Source organism: Oryctolagus cuniculus, chromosome 13 (genome assembly GCF_964237555.1).
Source record: "Oryctolagus cuniculus chromosome 13, mOryCun1.1, whole genome shotgun sequence".
In the NCBI taxonomy this organism is placed as follows: Eukaryota; Metazoa; Chordata; class Mammalia; order Lagomorpha; family Leporidae; genus Oryctolagus; species Oryctolagus cuniculus.
This window is the reverse complement of record NC_091444.1, coordinates 74,577,980-74,593,005: the sequence shown is the minus strand read 5'-3', so window position 1 is coordinate 74,593,005 and position 15,026 is coordinate 74,577,980. Positions and strand designations below refer to the sequence as shown.

The 15,026-nt window shown below is 42.3% G+C and overlaps 1 long non-coding RNA gene across 2 annotated transcripts; it reads right to left on the bottom strand.

The window, feature by feature from the left end:
• Nucleotides 1-1,021: 1,021 nt before the first annotated feature.
• Nucleotides 1,022-13,346, bottom strand: LOC127483579 (uncharacterized). Of its 2 annotated transcripts, XR_007910003.2 has the most exons (5): nucleotides 11,824-13,346; nucleotides 8,360-8,509; nucleotides 6,823-7,659; nucleotides 3,381-3,841; nucleotides 1,022-1,229 (listed from the first exon to the last, which is right to left on the bottom strand). It is a non-coding gene; the product is annotated as an uncharacterized lncRNA (long non-coding RNA). The 2 variants fall into 2 exon arrangements; XR_011381283.1 differs by lacking the exon at nucleotides 11,824-13,346 and having other exon boundaries at nucleotides 8,360-9,587.
• Nucleotides 13,347-15,026: the final 1,680 nt, after the last annotated feature.

Here is a 15,026-nt window from a genome sequence, read left to right as displayed (position 1 = left end):
AGTTTCCAGTGATAATTCCTCTTTAGAAGCAGCTCCTCTTCTCTGCTGCTTATTGTCCACCTTAGTCATATCATCCATCAAATCTGTTTTTAGGGGGCTAGTGTTGTTGTACAGCAGGTAAAGCCACTGCCTGCAACACTGACATCCTGTATGAGTGCCAGTTCCCGCCCTGGCTGCTCCACTTCTGATCCGTCTCCTTGCCAATGGCCCTGGGAAAAGCAGCAGAAGATGACCAAAGTGTTTGGGCCTCTGTCACCCAGGAGAGAGACCTGATGAAGCTCCTGGCTCCTGCCATCAGCCCAGCACTGGCCTTTGTGGCTATCTTGAGAGTGAACCAGTGATGGAAGATGCCTACCACTCCCTCTCTGTAACTCTTTCAAAAGACATAAATCAAAGTTTTTTTTTTTTTAATTTATTTGACAGGTAGAGTTATAGACAGTGACAGAGAGCGACAGAAAGAAAGGTCTTCCTCCCGTTGGTTCACCCCCCAAATGGCTGCTACGGCCAGAACTGCGCCGATCCGAAGCCAGGAGCCAGGTGCTTCCTTCCAGTCTCCCATACGGGTGCAGGGCCCAAGCACTTGGGCCATCCTCCACTGCCCTCCCGGGCCACAGCAGAGAGCTGGACTGGAAGAGGAGCAGCCGGGACTAGAACCTGGTGCCCATATTGGATGCCGGCACCGCAGGCGGAGGACTAACCAAGTGAGCCATGGTGCTGGCCCCAAATGAATGTTTTTTAAAAACTGTTTTTAGTTTGACTTTAATTTCAGTATTTGTTACTTTCTGCTGCTTGAATTTGGCTTAAACTCATTTTGATGACATCTCTGAGTCTCTGGCAACGTATTCTCCATCCGTTGTTTGTAAGACGAAGAGTGTGCTAGCCATTAAATCATAATTTTACTCTATATATCAGAATGTTGTTTACAATAAGTACAATTTATGAGGGCTTAATTTCAAAAACAAAATGTTTGTTATTGCTCTATCACTGATTTAATTATTTATTAAAAACTTCATCTCCCCCCCCCCCCAAAATCAGGTTCTCCAATGAAAGAGAAATTCAGTAATTACCTGTGCCCTCAGGTTTCTGTTTCCTGACCTGAACTTCAAAGTCTCAATAGATACACTGTAGATCTTTCATGACTGAATCATTTCTTCCTATGTGAATCAGCAGAAGTGGGGAGTGACGGTTGATTATTTCTGGCAGGTTGTCAGCTGTAGCTTGGGTACGTGCTGTGGGAAGATGGCATACGCCCAATTTGCTTCACAGAGTAATACATATTCATGTCCCTCTCCACTCAGTAGGTATTACCGCTTATGGATTCCCTTTTCTCTCCTGGATACTAACAACGTTTTCACAATTGCTATCACCTATGAAATTGGATGTTTAATGAAACAAAGATTGGCATTTCTTCAGAATGTCATAGTTTACAACAAACAAGAAGTAATGTGATAAATTAGAGAAAGTGTTGGTCAAAGAATCCAACAACCCGGTTTTGTTCCAACCTTTTATCATAAAAGAATAAAAATAATTGTATATAATGGTAAAATCTCAAATTTTAAAAGAAATTCCAAGGCTTCCAGGGTCTCTTTCCCTGTGTATGTACCGTACACAAAAGAATAGTCAGATTCCTTTGTCTTTATTAGAGTTTGAATGGAGAAAAACCATGGATAGATGTAGAAGCTTTATAAACATAAAGTTATATGTCGGGCTGGCGCCGCGGCTCACTAGGCTAATCCTCCGCCTTGCGGCGCCTGCACACCGGGTTCTAGTCCCGGTCGGGGCGCCGGATTCTGTCCCGGTTGCCCCTCTTCCAGGCCAGCTCTCTGCTGTGGCCAGGGAGTGCAGTGGAGGATGGCCCAAGTGCTTGGGCCCTGCACCCCATGGGAGACCAGGAGAAGCACCTGGCTCCTGCCATCGGATCAGCGCTGTGCGCCGGCCGCGGCGGCCATTGGAGGGTGACCCAACGGCAAACGAAGACCTTTCTCTCTGTCTCTCTCCTCTCTCACTGTCCACTCTGCCTGTCAAAAAATAAAAAACGTTATATGTCTACGAATGGATATGAATGCTTTAATGAAGAGTATCATTCCAAACAGGAATCATCTCTTTCTTTCCCCTTGCTGTTTCATATCCCTCCACACTCGCGCCAATTGGCATCTTTCTGTCATCCCCTTGGAAAACTTTCTCTTTCTGGCTTTCCTCCTAGGATTCTTGTCCCTTGTCTAAGAATCTTTCATTGCAGTTAATAATCTGGAGCGATGAAAGACATTATTTAAGGCCATTTATCTTGCCCTTTAGCAAGAAGATGAGCTTGTTCTTGCAACAAATAGAGTTCCTCAGCCCCTCAGGTGGAAGACACAGGCTGTGCCTGTCTCTGTGGGCTTCTACACCTGTTCTTAGGGTCTCTTTGTGTCCCTAGCTGAGCTAATAATTTTTAAAATTCCCCCTAGACTATCCTGGAAACTTTACTTGTCTTTGTAGGCATAACAACATCTTACTTTTAGGAATTAAGTTCTAGGGAGAAATTTCAGGTTGAAGACCAAAGATCTCATAATATTACCACAAGCACCAGATGGGTGGTACCTCATTCTGATGGCAATAATTTGAATGTGAAGACACATTTCCAATTGCCCCCAAACCATGTAGTTGTAATTAAATAGTTTATGATTCATTAACAGATAGTCCTTGTCTGTATTTTGTGGTATGTAAAACAAACAAAAAAGGGGTTTTTAATTTCTGTTTTATAAGTAATTTCTGGGGCTTGTGCTGTGGCATAGTGGGTTAAAGCCCTGGCTTGCAGCGCTGGCATCCCTTATGGGTACGGGTTCGAGTCCCAGCTGCTCCACTTCTGATCTAGTTCCCTGCTAATGTGTCTGGGAGATGGCCTAAGTGCTTGAGCTCCTGCACCCATGTGGGAGGCCTGGAAGAAGCTCCTGGATCCTGGCTTTACCCTGGCCCAACCCTGGCTGTTGTGGCTATTTGGGGAGTGAACCAGCAGATTAAAGACCTCTCTCTGCCTCTCCCTCTGTCTGTCTGCAACTCTGTCTTTCAAATAAATAAATCTTAAAAAAACAAAGGTAATTTGTACTCATTGTAGAAAATGTAGAATATATAGAAAAGTATAAATTTGCTCCTCCCCTCCACTGTTGGTAACCGTGCTTTTAATGATAGGAGACCAACTATAGGTCATAGGAATGATCTACTTAATGTGAGGCACTCTGTAGCCACCTCAGTGACAGAGATGGGCTTCCAACCCCAGTCTGTTCATCCAGCTGTGCTTTTAATCCCCTGATACACTGCTCCCAACTGACAGTAGTACTCTGATGGGTGTGATTCTACAGTCTTAGAATAACCTTAATGTTAATGACAGAGGTGTCATTCACCTTATATGTGTCATCTTCGTTAATCCCAATAGTAACTCCTTGAAATAGATATGATCATTACCCTCATTTCTTTTAGATTAGGAAACTGTGGTTCAGTGAAGTAATAAACCTGCCAAGATCAAGGTTCCACATCCAGTGAATAGGGCAGCTGGCATCTGAGTAGAATCTTTCCTCCTGGGCACAGTAGGGAGCACAGACTGCTTTCCTGGATGGGTAGAGCCGGAAGACGTCGCCACAGTCATCTCTTTGCTAATTACTGATTTTAGAGAAGGAGCAGCTGAGAATAGGAGACATGCAGTCATGTGCAGAAGGAAACAGAGCAAAATCAGTGTCAATGACTGGCCTGTGGATCTCCTGGTTGGCAGTACAGTCTTCATGCTGTTGGGTTGGGCTCCAGTTGGGGGAAATAGAAAGGTTGTTTCTGAACCCTGGGCAGCTTCTTTCAGGGGCACTAGTAGTTCCTTCAAGAAAATATAGTTTTATTAGCTACTTGGAAATTGTTTGAGGAGGAGAACCTACACTGTTTTCTAGAATCTGTTTCATGTTTCTTTAATTTTAAGACTGCTTGTCTAGATAGATCACTGCCTTCTGAAATCTCTAAAAACTATTCACGTATCATTCTTTTGGACATCTGCTTCTACAAAGTCAACTTTTTAAAAAATAATGCATACTTCTCAGTCCACAACTGGTATCATTTATTTGTTCTGATCAATTTTTACTTTCAATTGACACATGGCAACTGTACATATCTTGGGAGGTACAATGTGATAATTTGACAAATATAATTGTAATGATCAGATCAGGGTAATTAAGATTTCCATCTCCTTAAAGATTTTTCATTTCCTTGTGTTGGGAAACTTCCAACTCCTCATTTCTAATTATTTATAAAATGTAATTTTTTATAATTATAGTCACCCAACTATAACTTAGAATGCTAGAATTTATTCCTCTATAAAATTGTATTTTTGACTATGTTTTCCAACTCTTTTCCCCCTTGCCCTTCCCTTCCTAGTCTTTATCCTATTCTCTACTTCTATTAAACTAACTTTCTAAGCTTTCAGGGGAACTATTTAATACCATTCCCTAAACATCATTTCCTACATCACTTTCTTGATTCATCCTCTATGACACACACCAAAAATTCTCCAATTTCACTTAGCTTGTACATAGGAAGAATTCACCCAGGAAAACTGCAGTTCAGCACCTAGTTAAACTCCAATTCCAAGAAACTCAATGCAGTGTCTGAAAGCCAACATTCCAATCCCTCCTAAGTCATTCGATGGACTTTTGACTCTCAGTTCCAAATGTGAATGCACTGCTCATGTGCAAGGATTGATATAAAATTAGACAAAATAGCTTTGAAACCACGTTCCTAACTATGAGGAGGAAAACTTTCTTTGTGCCAAATGGAACAAAGGTAGGTAATGGACACCTTAACCTTAGCTCTGATGCTACAGGCCCAGGTGAAGCGTCTGCATTATCTGAAGGCTGCTGTGCTCTTTTCTATTTTCTATCCATTTTTCAATCAACAGAAGCTCGGTGTATGGAAGAGGGGAGGCAAACACAAAGGCAAAGGAACCAGGCAGTAGGTGAAATATGTAGGGTCACAAGGTGAATGAGTCTTAGAAGCCTAGAAAAGAATTCCAAGGCAATCATTTGCAAGAAACAATGGATTGTGTCTTCTCCAAACAATGTTCCGAATGGACAAGCTCAAGTTGGGCAACATCACCGCTTTCTTTTTGAAGTCCTTGTTCTCTGTCTCTGGCTTTTACCCTTTTACCTCTTACACAACAGATTGCTTTAGCCTTGTGTTTGCATCAAAGAGTAGGGGAAAGGCCCAGAAAATAGGTAGCTTACCAGAATGCTTGCCAGAAGAGTGAGGATGGCCAAATAATACTCATTAGCTGGGCTACCAATCAAATATACATTACCCAACGTGGTTATTAAATTTTCTGAGCACACCCTATAGGCACAGCCTAGAGAAAATAGAAGCTCTCCAGGTGTTGCTTTGCCCTGGAATTTCCTATCTCACTTTCTCCTGTAAATGACGTGACGTATGCTTTTATATGGCTGTATGTGTGCTTTTAATTAGATACATGTTTTTGGAGGCACCAGAAGACTCACATTCGACATCCTAGTTTATGGTGCTTCATCTCTTCCAGTGCTTGGGTCACTCTTATAAGTTTGACACAAACTTTTAATGCCCGTAGGGTGCTAAGTGATACCTCCACATTTTGAATATCTGATGGTGGACTAGTTTTCAGAAATCTACCAGACCTGCTTTCACCTCCCTGAGAGAGTTTATCAATTCCATTATCATTCAACTAAGTAGAGTGACCTACTTAGTCGCCTAAGCTTCCTGAGGAATTAAAGATAAACATCATCAATAAATATTTATTGAGCACCCGCTTTATGGTTAAGGGATTGTGCCAGGCACTGTACAAAATCTGATTACAGCTCCACAGTTACTGCCCAAAGGGGCTTGCAATCTAATTATAGACAACCAGATGAGATCAGAACAGATGACAAGCTCTGGCCAGGCAATCCCACATTGTTCATCTCACAGGGAGAAAAACAAAGATAATGCCCTTTATTGGGTTAAAAATAACTGTCCTCCTCCTTGTATCCTTTGTGTTTGATTCAATCTGAATTTAGGGAAATGAGTCTGAATTGGGTACATGGTGATATCCATGAGGTCTCATCCAGGCCTGATTGAGTCTGAAGCACACATTATATTTGTTTTTCTGGTCCTCTCCCTCTTTTTCTCATTAGACACCCCCAGGGCTCAGGCATCACTTAATACCACTTAAAGCAAGAATAAGTGGTCTGCAAGGAGTAGCCTGTTTAGTAGCAGCAAGATTTATGGATTTTTTATGTATTCTGACCAAAGCAACAGTGAGTGCTGGCTGAAAAACTGAGCAAAAGAGAGATTAACAAATCAATAGTTCTCAAGAAGGAGTTCCTGGACCACAGTGTCAGCATCATTTGGGAACTTGTTAGGAATGCATTTCCTTCTGATTCGCCCTAGACATGTGGAAGCAAAATCCCCAGGAGGCTCAATAACCTGGGCTCCTATGAGCCTTACAATTGATTCAGAGGCACAGTTTAGGCAAGAACCTCAGCTTTGCATTCTCAGTGATCACAGTGGTTTCAAGACAGCTCTATTGTTGCTCCCATTTGCTCTCAACTGATGTAAACTACCCAAAGCAGAACTGCCCCCAGATTGTTCCTTGAGTAGAGTTGAAAAGACACCTCCATAATTTCAAGATATGTACATTTAGGACCACAGGGACCTGAATGAAGAAACTTTGAGGCGAAAGCACGAGGCCATGCTCTGATTCTTTGTTAGAGGAACAACTTATCTCATCCTGGAAAGACTTACGGAGTCCAGAGAAGGACTGAGCTCTTCCTGTCAAGACAGCGGTGTGTCCTGCTAACTCACCCGGGACAGCAGCAGCAGATGACCCAAGTGTTTGGGTTTCTGACACCATGTAGGAGACTTAGACGAAACTTCTGGCTTTGGCCTGGTCCAGCCTTTGCTGCTGTGGATAGCTGGGGAGTGAACCACCAGATGGAAGACCTTTCTCTCCTCTCTCTCTCTCTCTCTGTAACTCTGATTTCAAATAAATAAATAAACCTTAAACAAACACAGCAGGGGGTCTAGGGAGCCCCATCTAGTTCTCTCTGTAGTTACTTATGTGCCTGCATAGGAATGCAAGGACTTAGCTGGCGCCGTGGCTCAATAGGCTAATCCTCCGCCTTGCCTTGCGGCGCCGGCCCACCAGGTTCTAGTCCCGGTTGGGGCGCCGGATTCTGTCCCGGGTGCCCCTCTTCCAGGCCAGCTGTGGCCAGGGAGTGCAGTGGAGGATGGCCCCAGTGCTTGGGCCCTGCACCCCATGGGAGACCAGGAGAAGCACCTGGCTCCTGCCATCGGATCAGCGCGGTGTGCCGGCTGCAGCGCACCAGCCACGGCGGCCATTGGAGGGTGAACCAACGGCAAAGGAAGACCTTTCTCTCTGTCTCTCTCTCTCACTGTCCACTCTGCCTGTAAAAAAAAAAAATGCGAGGACTGAGGATAGAGAAGCCTTTTCACTTAAGACCTCAAGATTCCCATTCCTGGAAGGCTTCAAATCTGGAGCATCCTCTGTGGCTGAACCACGTGGGAGCTCTGATTCTTTGCTTCTCCAATTTCTTTACATAGATCATTCCTGAGGAATTGGTAGGCACTTCTGGAGATAGAGGACTTGGAAGTACATAAAAGCATTCTATTAAGACGTACCTAAAATAAAATAGAATATATATAGTTAATTTCAATTTATATTAATAGGGATATATTATTATACATTGGTTTTACTAGAATGCTAAACAAGAGCATTTAATTTTAAAATGAATATAAAAGCTTCCCCTTCCTAATGTTTTATATAGTGCAGTTAGAAAAAGAATTCATTTAGCTATAATGTGAACATATATATTCATTAATATAACTATGAATGCATGCCACAAGTATCCATTTACAGAATTAACTTTATATAGTTTTATAGATTTAAGCATATTCAAATAGAATATTTATAAAGACTTATTAAATACTCACATACATCTATGTATATCATTAATATTAAAATGACTGCCAACAAAAACATTGGTTATACTGTTTTCAGTTTATGCTTTGTTGTATTTTAAGGAGTCCCATTTTAAAGATTTGTTTGCTTTAAAATGCCTCAGTAAAGTTATTGACTAATAAAGTGCATCGGTTTGTTTGATAAAGAATGATGCTATTTAAGGGAATACTGGGTCATTATGTTCTAATGACAAGTGTAATTAGGAATGTCTGTCTCCAAATTTCACAAGAATAGAGAAAAAGTTGTTCAGCTGAGTCGAATCATGCCCTCCACCCCATCTGAGTAATTTAAGCTCAGGCTGAATTGGGGCAGGGACAGGTGTAATTGACCAGTCTCTGCTACTTCCAGCCTTGCAATTACCTTAATAAGGTCGTCTATATAGGGGTCAGAAGCTAACGGACAGTTTGACCATAGTCTTCTAAGACGGTCGTCAGCAGGAGAACAAGGAGTCCATTCGGTCAGAAGGAAAAGCTTAATAGATGGTGGTGATTGGTCCAGTGGCAAGAGGATCTGTCAGAAGACAACAGAAACAGGCCGCAGCTCTGAAAGATGAGCTAGCAACAATGAGGTAACGGGGGATGAATGACTTCAGTGGATTTATATAAATAAGGCTGGGGGAGCACCCAAAGACAGAACAGTTACCTATACGAAAGATATCGTGCTGGCTGCAAATTTGTTAAGAAGCACAAACAAGGGCAGGCATTTGATGCAGTAGCTGAGTTTGTTGCATCTCATATTGCAGTCACTATGCTCAATTCCTGGCTCTTTTCTCTGTTCTGGCTTCCTGATAATGTGCACACTGGGAGACAGCAGTGATGGCTCAAGTGCTTGGTCCATGTGTCCCATAGAAGAGACCTGGCCTGAGTTCCAGTCTCCTGGCCGCAGCCTGGTCCATCCCTGGTTTTGCAGGCATTTGGGGAGGGAAGCAGCAGGTGGAAATAGTAGGTTTTTTTTAAAAAGAAGAAAGAGATACATATTCCCATAAACAGTTCTCCTTATCCAAAGAGTCCAGATTGTGCTGTAAATCTCCACGGTAGAAAAATCTCTGCCAGTTAATTCGCAAGGTGTCAAGGAAGAATGAGGTTTCATAATGGACTATTCTGGGGGAGAGTGTTTTAGAGTGAGTTTCACAAGGGAGGTCCTCTAAACACAGACTATTCGACTTCTCTAGAAAATAATGTTGATGACTCCTGGGTTCCAGGGTGATTGGTTTTTACATGGCATATGTGATGACCAATGATGGGGAGCTTGTAGCCTGGACTCTCCTTTCTGCTTTCAACTGGCAGGCCCCTAGTCAATAGCTCTTCCTGTCTCCACGTATTTCGTTGCATGTCTGTCCACCTCTGTAGTCTTGGGCTTAGCTCACTTTGTAAAGTCACTTGGAGAATTTATGACTGATGCTTCTCAATCAGCCTTGTAATCCTCCTTTCCCATTGAGTTCCAGCTTCAGAAGAACTGTCTTCATGTTGTTCTTTTTTGGTAACTCTAACAAGGAACAGATGGTACAGTAAAATCCAGTTCACTGACAATTGTCAAATGTACTACTTTAGATTTCAAGGAGTATTTCCTTTAAAGTATCTTTGTTCCGGGAAAAAAATTTTGATATAGGAGAGGAGGCATCGGCTACTCTGTTTTGGCCTTGTTGAATATAGAAACCATTTCATCTCCTCTGTGGCATTCACACTCCATCTCCCTACACAGTTTATATAATGTCTTGTAGTAACCCTCCTTTAGTGTGGTTTAAGTTATGTGATCTGAAAACATAAATGTAAAATTCCAAAGACAATTTGTAAGTTTTAAATTGCATGTCACTCTGAATAGCGGGATGGAATCTGACCATATGCTTATTCCTCCTGCTCAGAAAGTGAATCATCCCCTTGACTACCGTATTGATGGTGTATATGCGATCCCCCTGTTAGTCACTTAGCTGGCTTGGTTATCAGATCGACTGTCACGGTATGGCAGTGCGTGCGTCCAAGTGAACCTTACTTAGCAGCCTAAACTTATCTCAAAATGCCTATGCCATGTTCCTCACTTCATCTCACCACATACACATTGTACCACCTCACATCCTCGCAGGAAAAGCAGGGTGAGTACAGTACAAGATATTTTCTGACAAAAAGATACCGTGTTCACATAACTTTCATTGCAGTATATTGCTATAATGGTTTTATTAGTTTTTTTTTTTAAATTTACTTGAGAGGCAGAGAGAGAAAAAGGGTGGCAGAGAGAAAGAGAGAGGAAGACGAGAGTGAGAGAGAGAGAGAGGAGATACTGGCTCTCTGATCTGCTATTTTACTCCCAAGATTCTTGGGAACTATGAACTCAGTCCAGGTCTCCTTTGTGGTAGCAGAGACCCGACTACTTGAGTCATCATCACTGCTTCCTCCCAGGTGAAGGTGCTGGTGCAGAAAGTCGGAATCAAGGGTGGGACCAGGTGTGGTACCTTAACTACTTCACCAAATGTTCACACCTGTTAGTGTGTTAGTTGTTGTTCTTTATCTCTTACCATTCCTGGTTTGTAAGTTACATTTTATCAAGGTATGCATGTATAGGTAACTCATATAGGGCTCAATACTATCTGTAATTTCGAGTTTCCATTGTTTTTAGTCTTGGAAGTTATCCCTTAATTAAGGGGAGACTAGTATAGCCAACTAGCTTCTGAATGATTCTCGAGAGGATGAATGAGTGGCAAAGGTTCTCTAAATGCAGGATGCTTACTTGTCCTAATACAAGCAATCATTTATTCAGTGTTGCTAAAATCTTTTTTGGGGGGGAATTCTCTATTGTCATTTCTGAATGGCATGAAATTTGTTCACAGCTTACAAGAAAGAAACTGCTGCTTTGTTTCTAGAGTGAGGCATGGCCCCACCAAAAGTATAAGAATAATTAAAAGGCTTATTCCTTAGCCCAGTTACTGTCTTAGGAGCTAGAGACACAGAGGTAAATTGTTAATCTCTGTTCTCAGAAAGATGTATATACCCCTAGAAGAGATTGGTAACTAAAGAGATAAATTTAATACAGTGTTGGAAGCAGTATATATCTGTGTAGAACTACTTAATCCATCTGGATGAATATTCACAGGTTGTTGGGAGTAAGGGAGAGAAATAGTTGTTATGCCTGGTGTGAGATTGTCATAAATAAGATTTGCACAAATTAATCATGGAGGAATTTTTGGATGAAGAGGAAGCTTGAATAGAGGCAGTCATATAAATAGGAAAGCAGGAAGGTAGGAAGAGGTGGAAGATTATGTCAGAGACAGAAAACAGTTGTACCATGAAGGGATTTGTGAAAAAGATAAATGGATTAAAACTGGAACTGAACACTGATAGGATTTTATTTGGTGACCTAAAGATGGGTGTACTATGGCTGGATTTATGTTTTCTTATGTAACTCCAATGCTTGGTTGTCAAATTGGGGTGGGGAGAAGACAAATGCTTGGCTAACTTTGAATTTCAGGATAATAAGCAATGATATTTTAGTATGGGATGAACTTGCACTCAAACATTGTTGCTTACTTGAAATTAAAATTGAAATGAGCTTCCTTGAAGTATTTTATCTGAAAACTCTGTTTTGGTAGGTGTGAATGATGAAATTGATTTGAGAGACCTTAGGCAGGAGACAATGGAATTCAGTTAAGTGGGCCAAGAATGGCTTAAAGGAGGGCACAGGATGTGGGAATGACAGAGGAAGTTGAGACCAGCTGGATGAAGGAGTTCCTTTATACCAAAGGCCCCTGGCTAAGCAGAACTGAATTTGATTCTAGACTTTTTTCAACCTGAAAATGCATGCTTTTATGCTCAAAATGATCACTCCTACCTTACCTGGCTCATTCATCCATTTTCCTTGTTAAAACCGTGCAGTACAACCAGTGTAAATATTCAGTTCATTATTATGCACAATCACTGCAGTGGATATCAACCAATATCCAGGATTAGCTGTTCTTGAACATGGTTATGACTTCTGCCTCAGTTAATGGCTACCTCTTGCTTAAGGTCAACCCAGGGCTACTTTTCCCAGCGGGTGCTGTAAGCACAGCAGATTCTGATAGGCATGCCTAGGAACAAAAATGCAGGAAATTGTAAGGATGCCAGGCTATTCATCTTCAAGAAGTTTTTCTTTTCTTCATTGCTAACACATATTGACCTATGATGTTCTTGACCAATGTGATCCTCGTGAAACCCCTTGAGTGCCTGTCCACATGCTGTTTGGGATGTAATGATGGAAATGAAGTGTTTAGGACCCCTAACAGTGATTCTCAAAAATAATTATCAGAAAAAATCTCAAAAGTTTAGAGGCATAGACACATCTTTCTCCCTAGCTATAAGAGGTTGAACAAGTTGCTTCAACACAGGATTGTAAAGTGGGAAAGATTTTCTCTTCATAGACTTTTTATAAAGAAAACATGTCCTTTACAAACCAAAAATGTTTCATCAATGTTATTGTATTGGGATAATATTTTTTTTACCTCACTGGTAACATCCTACACATGCACCAAATAATGTGATCAGAATTTGAAATGCTTATTTCTGTTAATGTTTGATTATTGTTAACTAGTATAATTAACAAAGTATTAATCATTAAGTGACCAGTAAAAAGATATTATATAGCACCTACTAGTATAATTCTTATTCTCATTTCTTTTCTTTTTTTAAGATTTATTTATTTGAAAGGCAGAGTTAGAGATATCTCTCCAGAGGCAGAGACAGACAGAAAGGTCTTTCATCTGCTGGTTCACTCCCAAAAAAGGCTGCAACAGGTGGAGCTGAACTGATCTCAAGTCAGGAGGCAGGAGCTTCTTTCAGGTCTCCCACGTGTGTGCAAGCGTCCAAGGACTTGAGCCTGTTTTCCCAGGTCAAAGCAGAGAGCTGGATTGGAAGTGGAGCAACTGAGTCTTGAACCAGCACTCAAATGGGATGCCAGCACTGCAGGCAGTGGCTTTAAATGCTATGCCACAGCACTGGCCCCATCATTTTTTTTCAAAAAAATATTTATTTGGGGGGCTGGCATTGTGATGCAAATGTTTAAGCCACTGCCTGTGACACAGCATCAAATATGGGCACTGGTTCAAGTCTTGGCTTCTCTACTCTTGACTGCTCCTTGCTAATGTGCCTTGTAAAGCAGTGTAAGACTGCCCAAGTATTTGGACCTCTGCCACCAATGTGGGAAACCCCTAAGAAACTCGTGGCTCTCAGGTTCAGCTTGGCCCAGTCCGGGCTGCTGCAGCTATTTGGGGAGTGAGCCAGTGGATAGAAGATCTCTTTCTCTCTGTCTCTCCCTCATTCTCCATAACTCTGTCCTTCAAATAAATATTTAAAAGTTATTTATTTAGGAGGCAGAGAAAGACAGACAGACAGAGAGAGCTCCCACCTGCCTATTAACTCCCCACGCCCAAATGGCCAAGGTTGGGCCAGGTTGAAGTCAGGAACCAGGAACTCAACTTTGACCTCCAAAGCGGGTGGTAGTACCCAGTTCATTGACCTATCATCTACTGCCTACCAGAGTTCATATCAGCGGGAAGTTGGAGTCATGAGACAGAGCCAAGTATCAAACCTAGGTTATCTCATTTGCGAAGAAGGGCTCTTTTATGTTTTTAAAGAAGTTTATTAATACATGTTAAAGTGGTAGTAATACAAAGAGAACAGATTCTGTGTAGTTCATAGATACAATTTTTTTTTGACAGGCAGAGTTAGAGTTGGAGAGAGACAGAGAGAAAGGTCTTCCTTCCGTTGGTTCACCCCCCAAATGGCTGCTATGGCCGGTGTGCTGCGCTGATCCGAAGCCAGGAGCCAGGTGCTTCTTCTGGTCCCCCATGCGGGTTCAGGGCCCAAGCACTGGGGCCATCCTCCACTGCACTTCCAGGCCACAGCAGAGAGCTGGCCTGGAAGAGGGGCAACTGGGACAGAACCAGTGCCCCAACCGGGACTAGAACCCAGAGTACCGGCGCCACAGGTGGAGGATTAGCCTAGTGAGCTGCGGCGCCAGCAATAGATAGAATTCTAAGAATATAATGAAATTACCTTTCCACGTTCTCTTTCCTTCTCCCTCCCTCACTCTCTCCCTCCCTCACTCTCTCCCTCCCTCACTCTCTCCCTCCCTCACTCTCTCCCTCCCTCACTCTCTCCCTCCCTCACTCTCTCCCTCCCTCACTCTCTCCCTCCCTCACTCTCTCCCTCCCTCACTCTCTCCCTCCCTCACTCTCTCCCTCCCTCACTCTCTCCCTCCCTCACTCTCTCCCTCCCTCCCTTATTCCCTTCCTTTTCCTTCACTTTCTCCCTTTCTTTCTGGAGTCTTAAATGACATCTTAACCACTAGACCAAATATCTTTTTGGAGTCTCAGTATTTTTTCCTAACACACTTTCAAAAATACTTTTTATAGAGTTATAGTTACTTTAAGGTTTATCTCCTTGAATGTACCTTATTATCTAAAGAGATCTAGTTATTGAGTTCAAACAAATGTCATTAATTGTACTCTTTGATAAGCAAGGGCTCACACTATGAAATATTAGGAGAGAGGAATATAAGGATTCCAAGTGTTAAAGCTTTGATCTCAATCTCTCTGTAATAAGAAATATTAATGAAATCAATGTAATGGGTTAAAAATAAACAGATTAAAGATAAATTTATAGCAAACTATCAAATTGTTCAAGCTATCTGTATTATTTTTATTTATTTTTATTTATTTGACAGGTAGAGATATAGACAGTGAAGAGAGAGAGAGAGAGAAGGGTCTTCCTTCTGTTGGTTCACTCCCCAAATGGCCACCACAGCTGGCACTGTGCTGATCCAAGGCCAGGAGCCAGGTGCTTCTTCCTGGTCTCCCATGCGGGTGCAGGTGCCCAAGCACTTGGGCCATCCTCCACCGCCCTCCTGGGCCACAGCAGAGAACTGGACTGGAAGAGAAGCAACCGGGACTAGAACTCGGAGCCCATATGGGATGCCGGTGCCGCAGCGGAGGATTAGCCAAGTGAACCACGGCACCAGCCCCAAGCTATGTATATTATGTATGTTGATTAACTGAAGGGGT